General features: G+C 43.2%; 1 protein-coding gene across 1 annotated transcript in view; it reads right to left on the bottom strand.

Moving 5' to 3' along the window:
- AZIN1 (antizyme inhibitor 1) overlaps positions 1-8,201 on the bottom strand; it is a 32,348-nt gene extending 24,147 nt beyond the window's left edge. The window contains exons 1-2 of the mRNA XM_079901958.1: positions 7,842-8,201; positions 3,215-3,352 (exon numbers count right to left, since the gene is read on the bottom strand). The gene's annotated coding sequence lies outside the window, so the exon portion shown is untranslated. The remainder of the gene's footprint in view (positions 1-3,214; positions 3,353-7,841) is intronic.
- Positions 8,202-14,545: the final 6,344 nt, after the last annotated feature.

Raw genomic sequence — 14,545 nt, 5'->3', positions numbered from 1 at the left:
AAAAGCAGCTGGTTACAAGAGAATTTAGTTTTCTGAAACAGCCTTTAAAATTTTTCCATTAGGCTGATCTATTAATTATAATTGGCGCTCTAGCTAAAATAACTTGAAAATATAGCCCACTGAAAAAACTACTGCAGCACAGAGCCTAAGAAATTTAAAACGTACACAAAAACTTTTCCACAATTAGAGCCCTTCAGTAATCTGAGATATTATTAAGCTTAAGCATTTGTTATGATATCTTTACAGTGTTCACACATTACACCACACACATATCCAAAAGAAAAAATTTTACTATGCAAGCAGCTTATAGTTTCCATATACTTAATGAAATGAACTATCTAAAAATTCAGATGGTTACCTGGATTTGAAAACCTAACTCTGAAGCCAAATCCTAGAGCTTAGACCACCTGCACAGAAATCCTACTGGAGTGCTGGAAGCATAACATGGGTCATGGAATTATACATTTTGCAGTGCTATGTGCTAAGTGTTTTCCATGAAGGCCAGTGTGTTAAATCCTTTGACTTCTAATTTTCCAAACAGTATTGTTGCTCCACAGGAAATATCAGGATTTCAATGTCTAGTATTGCAAACAGCTATTGATATCTAAGGACATTTCTGGAATGTACAATTTCTCTTGCCACCTTTACTAATTCTAGTCAAGAAACCTTTAGGGCAAGGTATCTTTTTGGATTCAAAATTTCTCAGATTTTAGAATGGCAATTTAGTACATATACGTTTAATATATTATTTAACGCTCTCCAGGAGGCAGCAGAATTAGGAATATTAGCACTAAACAGGATAAGTCAAAATAAAAATAGCCTCATATTAGCTCAGATTCAGGTCAACTTTTTGTTCCCAAATCAGGTTAGGTCACATCAAGGAAGCTATATAATTTTTTTTAACTTTTGGATTTTGGAATTACATGAATAAGGGATTGTGGCTGTAGCTTTATAGCAAAGCACCAAGAACTAAAGTTTCACTTAACATAATATACACTGTACCTGGGCATAATAAATAAGTCAGTCACTTTGGCTGCCGGAACCTTCAGAATGTAGTGTTAGCATTTTCTACCTGTGCCTATATACACTACGCCGCCACAAACAAAAAAAGACGCGGAAATTATAGACTTTTTGAGTTCTACAATATTAATTACCTTGAAGACTTTTCCCTGAGTTGGCAGAATCATTTATAAATGTATGAGCTCACTAATATGTTTCTCAAGCCTAAGAGGAAACACCAGTAGAAATATAAAATATAATGCAAAGTTAGGTTTCCATTAAAGAGACTTGGGGCTTCCCTGGTGGCGCAATGGTTGAGAGTCCGCCTGCCGATGCAGGGGACGCGGGTGTGTGCCCCAGCCTGGGAAGATCCCACCTGCCGCGGAGCGCCTGGGCCCGTGAGCCATGGCCGCTGAGCCTGCGCATCCGGAGCCTGTGCTCCGCAACGGGAGAGGCCACAACAGTGAGAGGCCCGCGTACCGCAAAAAAAAAAGAGACTTGAAATAAAAATCTTATCCTTTAATATGGTCGTGCTTAAAACATGAAGCTTGTTATGAAACTTCCAACTTAGAATCTATTCCCCTCTAACTATGGAGTCAACTACACCCCACTCAAAAAAGTTTTATATCTCTAAGCCAACTTGCGAGAAAACATCAGATATCCTGGAAGGAGAATAGATGACTAACAAAAATTAAAGAGATAACTGGCTTGGCAGTGAACTGGTGGCAACTGTACTTCTCTTTAATATGCATACAAGCCACTTGGTTAAAATGCAGATTTCTGATTCAGGTTTGGGTGGAGCTGAGAGTCTGCAGTTCTACTCTAGGTTATGCTAATACTACTGTTCCAAAGACCACACGCTGCATTAACAAAGGGCGATTAAAACCCTCAAAAAAAGATAAATCATTGTATCAATTTACAGTTAAAGGAACTGTTCTAGTTCAACTTTATTTTACAGCTGTGATTTAAAAAATAAGCAATATGCTCAAATTCACACAGCTAGGAGAAAGCCAGTATGGGAGTACAGGAAACCCTCCAGCCTGGGTTCCAAGTCAGTAGAACTTTCAAGAATTCGTATTATTTAAACTGTTTCCCCCCTTTCTCTTTAGACTTAAAAAAAGAAGTCTAAAATTGTAATTTGAGGTTAACAGTAAATGTGTTGAAAAGGTCTGCTTTAACATACACCCTCCAATTAGATCTCTTTCCTGAAATTTTCTAACGTTACTCCCTCCAAGTCTCCAGCCCACTTAAAGGCATCCAAACCTCAACACCAAAACCCAAATTTCAATTGCAAGAAATCTACAAATAATAAAAAATTTTAAATGAACCACACAAATCTAGCAGCACAAGTTCAAACAACAGTTTACTGTGGAACTGCATTGGGCACAGAGGTTTAAATTCAAAGTTAAATCTATACACAGAAAATCAAGTATAGTCAAAAACTATCCCTGAAGATATCTTGGGAAGGTAGCCGGTTGAGAGATAAACATGTATCATCTCTCAGTGATACCTCTAAAAACAACCAGTTTTTCTACCAGGTGAGTATTATACAAAGTCATTTTGTGAAAAAGAACATAAACTCTTAGAAATTACATTGTATTTGGCAAGATGCTCATAACTAGAAAAATAAGAACTAAGATTCACCTCTTATATCTCATGCTCTGTGGTAGAGGTTTGAGTGGAATGGAGAGCAGAATTTTTTGCCTGAATACTTGAATTCAAGTATTGAATACTTGAATACTCCAAATACTTGAATCTAACAAGTTAAATGACTGAATGGCGTGCTAAACTACTACCCACACCTCATTAAAACACAAACAAAAAACCACCTCTCCAACTTATATTAAAATCTGGAATAGTAAGATTTCCTAAAACTTACCCTGCAGTATGTACTTAGATATAGTAAATAAGGATCCAGCCACTAGTAAACAATGCATACAACTGAATCAACTTTAAGGAAGTGGGGGAGTTCCCTGGTGGCCTAGTGGTTATGATTTCAGGCTCTCTCACTGCCATGGCCTGGGTTCAAGCCCTGGTGGGGGAGCTGAGATCCCTCAAGCCACCCAGTTGGGCCAAAAAAAAAGGTGGGGGGCGGGGTGGGGTGTAAGTGGTAAATACAATTTCAAGTTTTGAAAAAGACTGAGCAACAAGAACTCTCCTTTACTTCTACTTTACAAGACCCTCCCTCACACTCTGCAGATGTGAAAATACTTACATGGACAAGTTAGGAGATGGAACCCCCCTATCATCAGCTAGGTTCCCAAGGTGGCTCAGCGTTGAAGTCGAACTGCTCTCTATACAGCACTTCTCCTAGGCCCTCTGGGTAGTTGTATACTTGGTCAGAAAGTTCGCCCTAAAGAAGAAAATAAAAATATATAAGTCCAGTGGTAAAAAATGTTAGGTGGCGCTTCAAGAAGGTTAAATTGATGTAAAGATTAAGTGCGGGAAGAAGTTTTAGTTTGAAGTGTTTCATTAAAGCACATTACACAAAATGATGTTTCCAAAGGGTTTATCACAGTACCAAGTACTTTTTTATGTAGTAAGCATTTCCAAGCTGCTAGAGTACAGAACTGACAGAATTTGAGGTCATGGTCATCTTACCAAGTTACTCTATCTACCTACTCAGTTTCCAGCCTTCACCGAATTTCATTTTTGCTTTTATTTGTCCTCCAAAACCCAAACTTCTAAGTGGCCTCAAATTTTAAGATGTCCAAGTGCCCTCACTAACCTGGTGTGTATGCAAGATTTTATATGTATATCTAATAGTGTGAAACTACCCACAAGCCTTCTTCTACTCTCCAAATTCTAAGTTCTTCTTTGCTTAAGTGTAAAATCCTACTACACATCCAAGAGAAAAACATTTTGTGACTTAGCTAATACACTAAGTACACATGTGAAATAACTTTTGAGACCTGCCTTACGTATCCGACAAGTAACCTCTTAAGGTTTACCTCCTGCTCATTCCCAACCTAAGTCACTCTACTATCACTAGGAACAACATATGAATGTGAATGTGCTTGGCACGCTACAAAATGCTAAATAAGTTTTAGAAATGGTTTTTACCTATTATGATTTGACAGGATAGACTTATCACCTCTAATCTAAACAGCTACATCTATACTTCTATTTGTAACTCAGTGATTGCTACCTTAAAGTAATACAACCTGACAGTATCTGCTAGAAGATGGGTGGTAAGAAGGGAACCAGAAAAATAATGAAATTTAGGAATTAGAAGAATCTGAGATTTCAGAAGCACTCTAGACAATCTTAAGCATATCTCATCTCAACCAGGATAGAGGCACCCTTAGGGGAGGTAAAATGTTCTTTCAATCTACTAGGGGTATCCTGCTCACATGCTCAATGACACTTATGGACAATGAGGCAAAAATCCATACTAATATGCAACAGTGACTATATCATCACGTTAGATTCCAACTAAGTACTCCAAAACAAACGTTCCAATTCTTCCCAAACCAAGGTAATTTTAAAAGTAAATTAAAAGCCGACTCACGCTAGAGACAGAGACAGAGTTTACTCTAAACTGTTCTAAGGAATAGGATAATTATCCTGGCTGAGACATTTTCATCCATCCCCCCCACCCCGACCCGCTATAGATCAATAGCTATTTTGCTGCTTAATGCAACCCAGGAGCAGTACTGTGAAATATTGAGAACATTACACTTCAGACATTCAAGAATGTTCTTCAGCAGGATCTCTAAAATATTTCCACCTAATGAAAAAGATACTAGTAGGAAATGAAGACTCTAAACTTTGAAAGGTACCCTTTAATATAAATAAAAGGGGTACAGGGCCATTTACACAAAGGATGAACTGAATGTTCATCTGTACAGTCAAGATAAACCATAAGAAGGGGTTAAATAAAAATATGGAGGGTTTCCCTGGTGGCTCAGTGGTTGGGAGTCTGCCTACCAGCGCAGGGGACGTGAGTTTGGCCCGAGAAGATCCCACCTGCCGCAGAGCAACTAGGCCCGTGCACAGTAACTACTGAGCCTGTGCTCTAGAGCCTGTGAGCCACAACTACTGAGCCCGCCTGCCACAACTACTGAAGCCTGCACGCCTAGAGCCCGTGCTCCACAAGAAGAGAAGCCACCGCAATGAGAAGCCCGTGCGCAGCGACGACGACCCAACACAGCCAAAAATAAATAAATAAATTTATAAAAAAAATAAAGATATGGAAAAATAGTAGGTATAGGGCAAGATAAATTTTTCTCATTTAGAATGGTGTTTCTATCAGTTGGATCGTGTACAACACTGCAATCAAATTCCTTAACTGTTTGAAGAGAATGTCCGTTTCTACACTATCTTGGCAGACAGCACAGGGAAAACTAGAGTTAACCGAGTCAGCAGCTGGCCAATAAATCACCAAAAACCTCCCATCACTTTGACAGTAACTACCCAGAAACTCAGTATCCCCCAAACTATCAGTATTTCTTTGAACAACTTACATTGCCTTTACCAATGACTTTTCAAGTTGTTCTGGGTATTCTTTCCAAAAACCCCAAACCCTAGTCCAATCATGAGAAAAATATCAAACAAACCCAAATTGGGCACACTTTACTGGGTATCTGGCCAGTACTTCTCTAGACTGTCAAAGACATGAGCAACTGTCACAAATCAGAGACGACTGGGGAAGACATGACAACTAAATGTAGTGTGGTATCTTGGATTGGCCCCTGGACAGAAAGCACATTAAAAACTGGTGAAATCCAAAGAAAGTCTGGAGTTTAAGTGGCCGTAATGTATCAAAGTAGTTTCTTAATTTTGACAAATGTACTATGGATACCTCTTATAATAAGGTAAACTAGGTGAGAAATACAAAGTTACTCCATGTTATCTTTGTAACTTTTCCATAAATCTAAAATTATTCCAAAATAAAGTTGTTTAAAAAAAAAATCAGGCAAGGTATTCATATAATGGACTACTACTCGGCAGTTAAAAGTAACAATTTACTGATGAATGGATGAATATCAAAAGCATTCTGAGTTAAAGAAGCCTTTCACAAAATACAATGCATACATTATATATGCCTATGGAAGTTCTAGAATAGGTTTACATAATAACTAATCTATATGGTTAGTAAAAAGTCAGAACAGTGGTTGCCTCTGTGGGTAGTGAGGGATGGAGTTTGAAGGGGCAAAAGAGAATTTTCTGGGTTTGATGGCAATGTTCTCATCTTTGTTAAAGGTTTGGATTACACAGCTGTATTTCTGTCAAAACTCGTCAAATGATATACTTAAGATTTGTGCATTCTGCTGTTTTGTGAATTTTACCCTATTAAACTCTACTTAATGATATGTGCATACTGAAGTTGGAGGGGTGGTGAAGTGTTCTGGTGTCTCCAACTTACTTTGAAATACAAAGAAAAATAAGACTGATGAATGCACAGTGGAATGGCAAATAAAGGAAAATGTTAAGTGTTTACTGAACGTAGGTGAGGGTACAATTCTTTCACTCCCTCTGTATGTTTGACAATTTATAAGTTAAACCTGGGTGGCAGGAGGGACGGCACTGATTATTACTTGATTCCAGGACCTACCATATCACCTATAATCATCAGGAGCCTATCTTTCCTTCTAACTCTTCTGGGCTTATTTGCCTTCATAACCAGCATCTGTACTCTCCTATGGTTGCAAAAGAAATCAAAGGATTGTTAGAGCCTTGCCCTATAATCATTAGCTGTATTTCTGCCAGGCTCGTCCACATCAACCTTTCCTTGATCACACATCCTTAAGTGTCCTCCGGTTCCCATCCAAGCAGGGGGTTCAACAGTGGAAACCAGACGGGACACAAAACATCTTAATGTATCCACGAGGCAATCACAAAAGCCAGTTAAATCTGCTGAAACATCATGGGGCCGTAAACTGTGTTCCCGACCGTTTCAGGTCGCCGAACCAGCAGCTTAGCCTAAGAAACACACGTTCAGGATATACACTGGGGAAGGGTTAAAACAGCACCATTAACTGCCAAAACAGTGCTTGATAAGCCACCCAAGCCTACCGCTCTCCCTCTCTCTGCCCTGGAATCGTGGCGCGGCCGGGAAAACGAAGCCATGGTGACTAATCCTCGGGCTCCAGGAGGTGGCTGGGGTGAGTGAAGGCGACTCGACCCAATCAGGAGCGCCGCAGGGGGCGGAGCAGCAGCCCCGAGGCTTCCAGAAGAGGCCAAAGGCCTCTCGCTCGCTACCTGACACCGGGGCTTCCCCGCCGCCTGGCCCCTTGCGGCGTCAACTTTCCTCCAGCAGAGGGGGGCCGCACTCCCCGCACCCTCGAGCACCCGTCCTCCTCCGGCAGCTGTCACAGGAGGCCGGCGCCGGGCCCGCCCCGCTCCATTCATAACCTAAGGCCGCGGCGGTTGCAACCGGTCGCGCTCCCGCCAGGCTCCCGAGGCTAAGGCGCGGCGCCGCTCAGGGTCGGGCGGCGGGACCAAGGCCCCTCAGGGCTGCAGCCAGTCCCCCTCCCCGGAAACAGCAATGCACCACGGGAGCGGGGTGGGGGCCGCACGCCGCCCGGAGGCGCCGCCGACCCCCGGCGGCGAGACCCCCGCGCGCGCCCCCACACACACGCCCCCTCGCCCCAACAGCAGCTGCTCGGGCTCGGCCCGGCGGCCAGCGGCCTCCCGCCGCCCCAGTCCGCCGCGCCGCCGCCACCGCGGAAGCACCGGCAGCCGCCACACACGCCGCCATCCGCCATGTTCGAGGCGGCCGGCCGCGGGGCGCTGCGGGGACGCCGGCCGGGCGGCGGGGCCCAGCCGGAGGCACCCGGCAGCACCCCAAGGCCGCCCCGCGCCCCGGCCCCGGCCGCGCCCCTCGGGTCAGTACTCACGTGAGATAACGGCCCAAAGAGTCGGGTAAAGCGTCTTCTCTTTTTAGGCGGAATTTTTAAAGAGGGATGTGGTTACCTTGAGCAGAAATACCCAAGGCGGCCTGGGCCATAGGCTGCGGGGACGACGTGGGGGGAAAAGCGCGGCACCGACACCAGCTGTGCAGCAGTGGCGGCGGCGGCCGAAGGAGAGAAATAGAACAACAGCGCGGGCAGAAGAAGAAAGGCGAGGGCTGGGTGCGGAGAGGATTCAGCCTCGTCACACCGCAGAGCAGAGAGCGAGAAAGGATGAGAAGAGGCAGAGAAGGCGAAGAAACCAAACACTGCAACCGAGCGAAGAGCCAGAGAGTGTGAGAAGGCGGCACCAGAGACGCCAGTATTTATACAAAGGGGGCGGGGTCTAGTGACGTCGCTCCGGCAGGGTCGCCGCGGGAGCCGGGCGGAGCGGGGCTGAGGCCCGGAGAGAAGGGAGGGGGCGGAAGAGAAAGGGGTACGGCGCAGAGGGAGAGAAAGGGGGTGGGGCCGGGCGACCCCGCGATGCAGGTGCCGGTCGTCCGGTAGCTTCCCGCCCTCGGCAGCTTCCCCGCCCGTGGAAGACCGTCGCGCGGACGTGGGCGGGCGGGGGATAAGGGAGGTGGCTCCGGTAGAACGCTGCATCGCCCGCGCCCCTGCCGCCTGGGCGCCTGCGCTCACGCCCGAGGCGGGCCCGGGCGCTTTAGGAACTGGGCCGGGCGGCCGCAGCGCCGAGCGCAGTCCGGGGCCATGGGCTGCGCGACGCGAGCACTGCCTGGAGAGGGTGAAAGGGAGGTCCGTGCCAGCCACCCCGGAGACTCCCCCCCTCGAGAGCCTCCGCTTTGGAGGGCTCTGTAGGCTGCGCCTGGGGACTGCCCTCCCAGGGTGAAGCTCCAGTCCCCGCGGGATGCAGCGCTCCTTTTTGGAAGCGAGTTCCTAATGGCCAGGAAGGCTCGGCCCAGTGTTCGGGTGGTTGCAGAGGCTCGTGACCGCGTGGAAATGTCCCCGTGCTCGCACGTTGCAGTGTGGTGCAGTAGGAATTTTTTTTTTTTTAAGGAGTGGCATTTATGTCTTCCTTTTTAAAAGAGTTGGTGCAGTCAGACCCAGTCCTTATTAATGAAGGACCAGTGTCGGAGAGGGCATTACCGACGTTACAAGGGCACATTACTTTAACCCCCTACGTCTCGTTGCGCGGTCATTTGAATTTTACTACTCCATAACAAACTTATTTTTACTGGCGAACCTAGGACGACCTGCATGCCTTTTAGTTTATTCTCATCTTTTTAACATGTCTTCGCGCTACTCATCAGAAACCCTGACTCCTCCCGTGCTATTGCCTTGCAACTGAGACTCAATATGTACTGATACACCCCTCCAAAATCTTTGAGATAAAGACCCAGACTTTTTTCCTCTGGTACTTGCCGACCGTCTGTTTACTTTGTGAGCTGCACTGTGGTTGATTACTAAATCATGAGATACGAAAGTAAGAGAGAGAACATTCCTGAGTAGAACGGTAGCAACGCTGAAATGCAGGCTCTGGGATGAAAGTATTAGGTAGAAATCAGGAGCTGTGGACTCTTTTCCTGATTTCATGTCTCCGTATTTCACTCTGCTGCCTCTTGATTTTCTCTTTCATTCCATAAAAATTCTTTTCGCTTCAGAACATTTATAAGCACAGCACTTTACTAGACCCCCTCCCTGGTGGAGGGAGGAGGGCTAGAAATGAATACCCCACTTGAAATCTTGCTTACAATCTAGCAGGGGAAATAAAACAACTACACAAAATAACTAAATTGTTGACAGATAGATAAAATGTTGCATGGAACCTAGTGGAAGTGGGAAATGATTGCAGCTAAGTGAGAGAAAGGCTGGTGGGGAAAGGTAGAGATAGATTTTGAGAGCAGACATTCCAGACATGGGAAATAAGTGATTTTGAGAGCAGATATTCCAGGCAAGGGAACTATGTGAGAGAAGGCACAGAAATGGGCCAGTTCAGAGAACTGTGAGTGACCTTTGTGACTCCAACTTAGGGCATCGTGTTGCAAATGAGATGGAAAAGGTGGGTTAGGGTGAGATCAAGAAGGGATCAGAGCTTGGACTTCATTCTGGAACCATTTAATCAGGGGCATGATATACTCAAAGATATTTTTAAAAGATTACTCTGGCATCAGTGGAATTGAAAACAGAAAATGTGGAAGAGGGAAACAGTGAAGGATACTCTTATAGCAGTTAAGAAGAGTACCAGGAGGTTCAGAATAGATGGGAGGGAAAAGTCAAAGAAAGTGTAGAGGTAATCTTGAATATCAAGGGAAAGGAGAAGTTGTCAAATGATTTGGAGATATGAAACTAATCAACAGGGAGAATTCTGGAATCATGAACAGAGATAGAAATAGAATGACCTAGTTCGGAGGGAAGACTACGAGCCTTCCTTGAGCATAGTTTGAGCTGTTGATGAGATATCCGTGTAAAAATGTTCCAGGGCTTCCCTGGTGGCGCAGTGGTAGAGAGTCCGCCTGCCGATGCAGGGGACACGGGTTCGTGCCCCGGTCCGGGAAGATCCCACATGCTGCGGAGCGGCTGGGCCCATGGGCCATGGCCGCTGGGCCTGCGCGTTCGGAGCCTGTGCACCGCGGCGGGAGAGGCCACGGCAGTGAGAGGCCCGCGTACCGCAAAAAAAAAGGTCCAAAAGCCCCTGGAAATAGGGAGATCTGGAGCCCTTTTGGCTGTGAATTGAGGAGCCTCTCCTACAGACATGATAATTAAGGAAATGTTAAGGTCTACAGGAAAAGGGATATAAGCACAGGACTTAGAGAAATGCCAGAGAGAAGATAGGCCAGTAAAGAGGACCAGCCAGAGGAGTTGGAGGAGAATCACAGTAGTACGATGTCAAGCCATTCAAGGAAGGTGTTTCAAGATGGAACGAATGATCAGGATGTCATATCCCTGAAATGGCTGAAAAGGGGTTCTGATTTAGGAAAATGGCAAGTCATTGGTAAACTCCAAACTCAGGTTAAGAAGTCTGGATTTTTAACACAAAAACGTTTCAATCATGGGAGTGATTTGAATTTTAGAAAAGGGGAGAGTGTAGGGGTGAGAAGAAAAAGGACTATACATGTGTGGCAGGGAGAACACTTGGAAAGCTATTATAAGGATCCAGTAAGGAGAATGATAAGGGCCTGAAAACAAGTTATGTGTGACCTTTAACTGAATTTCAGTGGAGTGGGAGGCACAGACACATGGCAGAGGTTCCAGTGGGGAGCAGCTGAAGTGAAGTCAGTGAATGTCCACCCTTTCAACTGGATTAGACCCTAATCCATCATCATTTATACAATGAAGCAACCGAACAATTTATCATTCAAACTATGTGCCCTCACAATTAGTATTTGTGTATTCAAATCTAAATAATGCTAGCTTTTAATGAATACAATAGAGCCTTAAAAACTGTATTTCAATGAACTAGACAACATAGTATGTAACTTTAACAGAATGATAGCTGCCTAATGAGAACAGCATATTTAATTGTGTTTCGGGTTTGAGGTTTGGGTTTTTTTTTGCCAAGTCAGGTTACACATACACAAAAACACAGGTTGTTCCAGAGAAAGTATTATCATTAAGTAGAGAGCCTTAAGATAAAATGATATAATACCATTCACACTTAGATCATACTGGTCTGTTGATTCAAAGTTGTTTGCCTTTGTGCCAGTAGATATAAAAGACTGAATGAATTAGATTGTTGATAATGACAAGTCACTCAAAAAACAATAGGTAAACCTAAAATTACTAGCCTGTAATAGAAATATCTTGTAGTCACATATATAAATGTGACAAAATAAAGAGGCCAGTGATAACTGAGAGTGAAAATCCTAATTTAATGGGAATGTTTAAAGAGAGCTTAATAAGAATTTCTATTGCTAAGGTACATTCTTAGAGTACGCCTTATCATGTAGAAAAGCAAAATATATAGATTTCGAATAGTTAAAACATTCACACTTTAATATGTTATGATATTTCAGTTGTCTACCACATCTTTTTGTGCACTGATAATATTCGAAAAAGCTAACTTGCTTATCAAGAATCTGGTGCTATGTCTTTTACGGACAGGTAAAAATGAGTTATTACTCACTTGCTCTGTAAATTACTTTGCTGAGCACAGAGTTCAGATTATACACCATTCTCTCTTTGAACAGAATTGATATAAGGTGCTATCCTTTATTTGCTAAGAATCTGTTGTTATAATCTTTTAGAGTCGTAATTCCTTTACCTAGGTTGATTTTCACCTCAGATGAAGATCACTTAATTTGGAAGGAGACTTTTTATTGTCATATTTAATTTTTTTTCTCACAAGATGTAGGGATCAGGTCAGCAGGGGTTATGTGGCATTCCAGTCCAGGTGTCCTGCATCCCAGCACTGATTTGAAATCGCTCATGTCCATCACCCATATCTTTGTCCACAGGACAATTTGAACTATAGAATGGTATGCCTGGCAGGCAAAGGGTGAGAGAGCCCAGATACAAACCCAGTTTGAGGGAAAAGAATTTTTTTCTATTTTCATTGCAGTTGTTGCGTATGTCATTAGCTATGGGTCAGCATATCTCCCAAGTGATTTGGATGGTTTCTAAGATAAGCACGTCATAAGCAATACACTGATGTCTTTTATTACTTCAAGAAATAACAAATTACTCACTGTTAATTTAAGAGGACTGTTTTTGAAACCTCTGTAAAAGGGCAAAGCAATAATCCAGTTTTACAAATTAAATGTAACATACAAGTATTCCCTGGTGCTCCAGTGATTAGGACTCCAAGCTTCCACTGCAGGGGGCATGAGTTGGATCCCTGGTCAGGGAACTAAGATCCCACATGCCACACAGCTTGGCCAATAATTAAATAAATAAATAAAAATTTTAAAAAGAAATGTAACATACATGACTAGAATAATCAATGGACGTGACCCATGAGTTTACTCCCTCATATCTTTCTCTAATCCTTGGAAGTTAGGAAATCCTTGGAAAATTAATCTCATTTTCACTTTGCTGTCAGGCATTATCTGATAAGTGTTTTGTTTGTTGGGTAGTACATAGCAAGATAAGCTTGTATCTCTCTGTCTCAAAACAACTTCCTGGCAGACATCCTAAACTTTTTGGTTCAGGGCATATAGAAGATCGGAGCTCTGAAATCTATTCTTGTCCAGTCTGAATTATGATTTACTCTATTTTTTAAAATAAATAACCTAGCCTAGGTGCTGTCACCTGAGCACCTAAATGATTATTAATAAGTAACTGCGGGCTACATTTTATTTAATGAGAATTTTTTGTTACTTTGTCATTTAACTTGAAGTTTTGCAAGTTCTTGGATAAACATTTATATCAATCTAAATTTGCTTTACCTAATACTAACTAAAAGGAGGAAAGACCATGCAGTATAAGACAATAAAAGATTAGTTCCTTCTTTACTTAAATAGGGAGAAGAAACATAAATGACTTGATTTCACAAAAGTAATATTTTTGGGTCATTCAACCGTCTGTAACAACAGTAGTTTGAGAATCTTCATTTCATCTAGGTCCTACTTGTCTAAATCACTTAATTCTAAGCCACCTCCATTGTTTTTATTTATTTATTTATTTATTTTTTTTGGCCACGCAGCATGCAGGATACTAGTTCCCTGACCAGGGATCGAAACTGTGACCCCTGCAGTGGAAGCTCAGAGTCCTAACCAGTAGACCGCCAGGGAATTTCCCCTCCATTGCTTTTAGAAAATGTACTCCTCATCCCTTTGGGAGAACATCTCCCCTGCCATACCCTGAGTTCTGCTAGGAACTGCTACCTTCTCAACCTTCTGCCTTGCTGGGACAAAGTAACCAGTTTAAGGGTTGACAACTTCTCACCCTCTCTTGGGGGCAGAGGCAGCTCAATAACGATTGGCATATATTTGATTCAGACCTTGGTTGGAGGGAGGAGGAATGGACGAGGGAATCATTTTTTCTCGAGGGAATCATTTTTTCTATGGCTCAAGTCATGACAGTATGAGCCAGGAGCCGCTGCCATAAGGGTCCCAGTAGAAAGCAATGTGAGAAAATGAAGCCACTGCTCATGATGAAGAAGGGATAGTCAGCATTCTAGTTGTCCCATTTTTCTTGCTCTTCAGTTATGCCAACAGAAAAATTTGTCTTTCTTAAGTTTTTAGTTCCAACTAGCTTTCTGTTACTTGCTACTAAGAATCAAAGCCTACACAAGAGAGTGAAAGGAAAAGACCTTCACTTAGGTTAAAAAAATCAATTGCACGGGAATTCCCGGGCGGTCTAGTGGTTAGTGCTTTCACTGCCATGGCCCTGGTTCGATCCCTGTTAGGGGAACTAAGACCCCACAAACCGTCTGACCAGCCAAAAAAAAAAAAAAAAAAAAAAATCAATAGCACAAGTACAAGACAGGAGAGACCTATTGTTCATTAATTACCTAAATAGTACCTAGAGAAGGTAGTTGGCCACAAGCTTGCCATGAACTGATAAGGCATGTGTGGAATTGCTAAAAAACAAAACCAAAACAAAAAAAACTTGAATGCAATAATTTTGAACATTCAATAAATTAATGCATTAATAGAAGTACAGGTTAGAAGGGAAGTAGTGGTTTGGTTTACTGTTTTGGTCAGAAACCAACCAACAGGAAAAGTTAACATTTTGGGGGGAAATTTTTATTGTTG

This window comes from Stenella coeruleoalba (assembly GCF_951394435.1).
Source record: "Stenella coeruleoalba genome assembly, chromosome: 17".
Taxonomy (NCBI): domain Eukaryota; kingdom Metazoa; phylum Chordata; class Mammalia; order Artiodactyla; family Delphinidae; genus Stenella; species Stenella coeruleoalba.
Note: the sequence above shows the minus strand (reverse complement) of the source record. Positions and strands in the feature narration are given on the sequence as shown.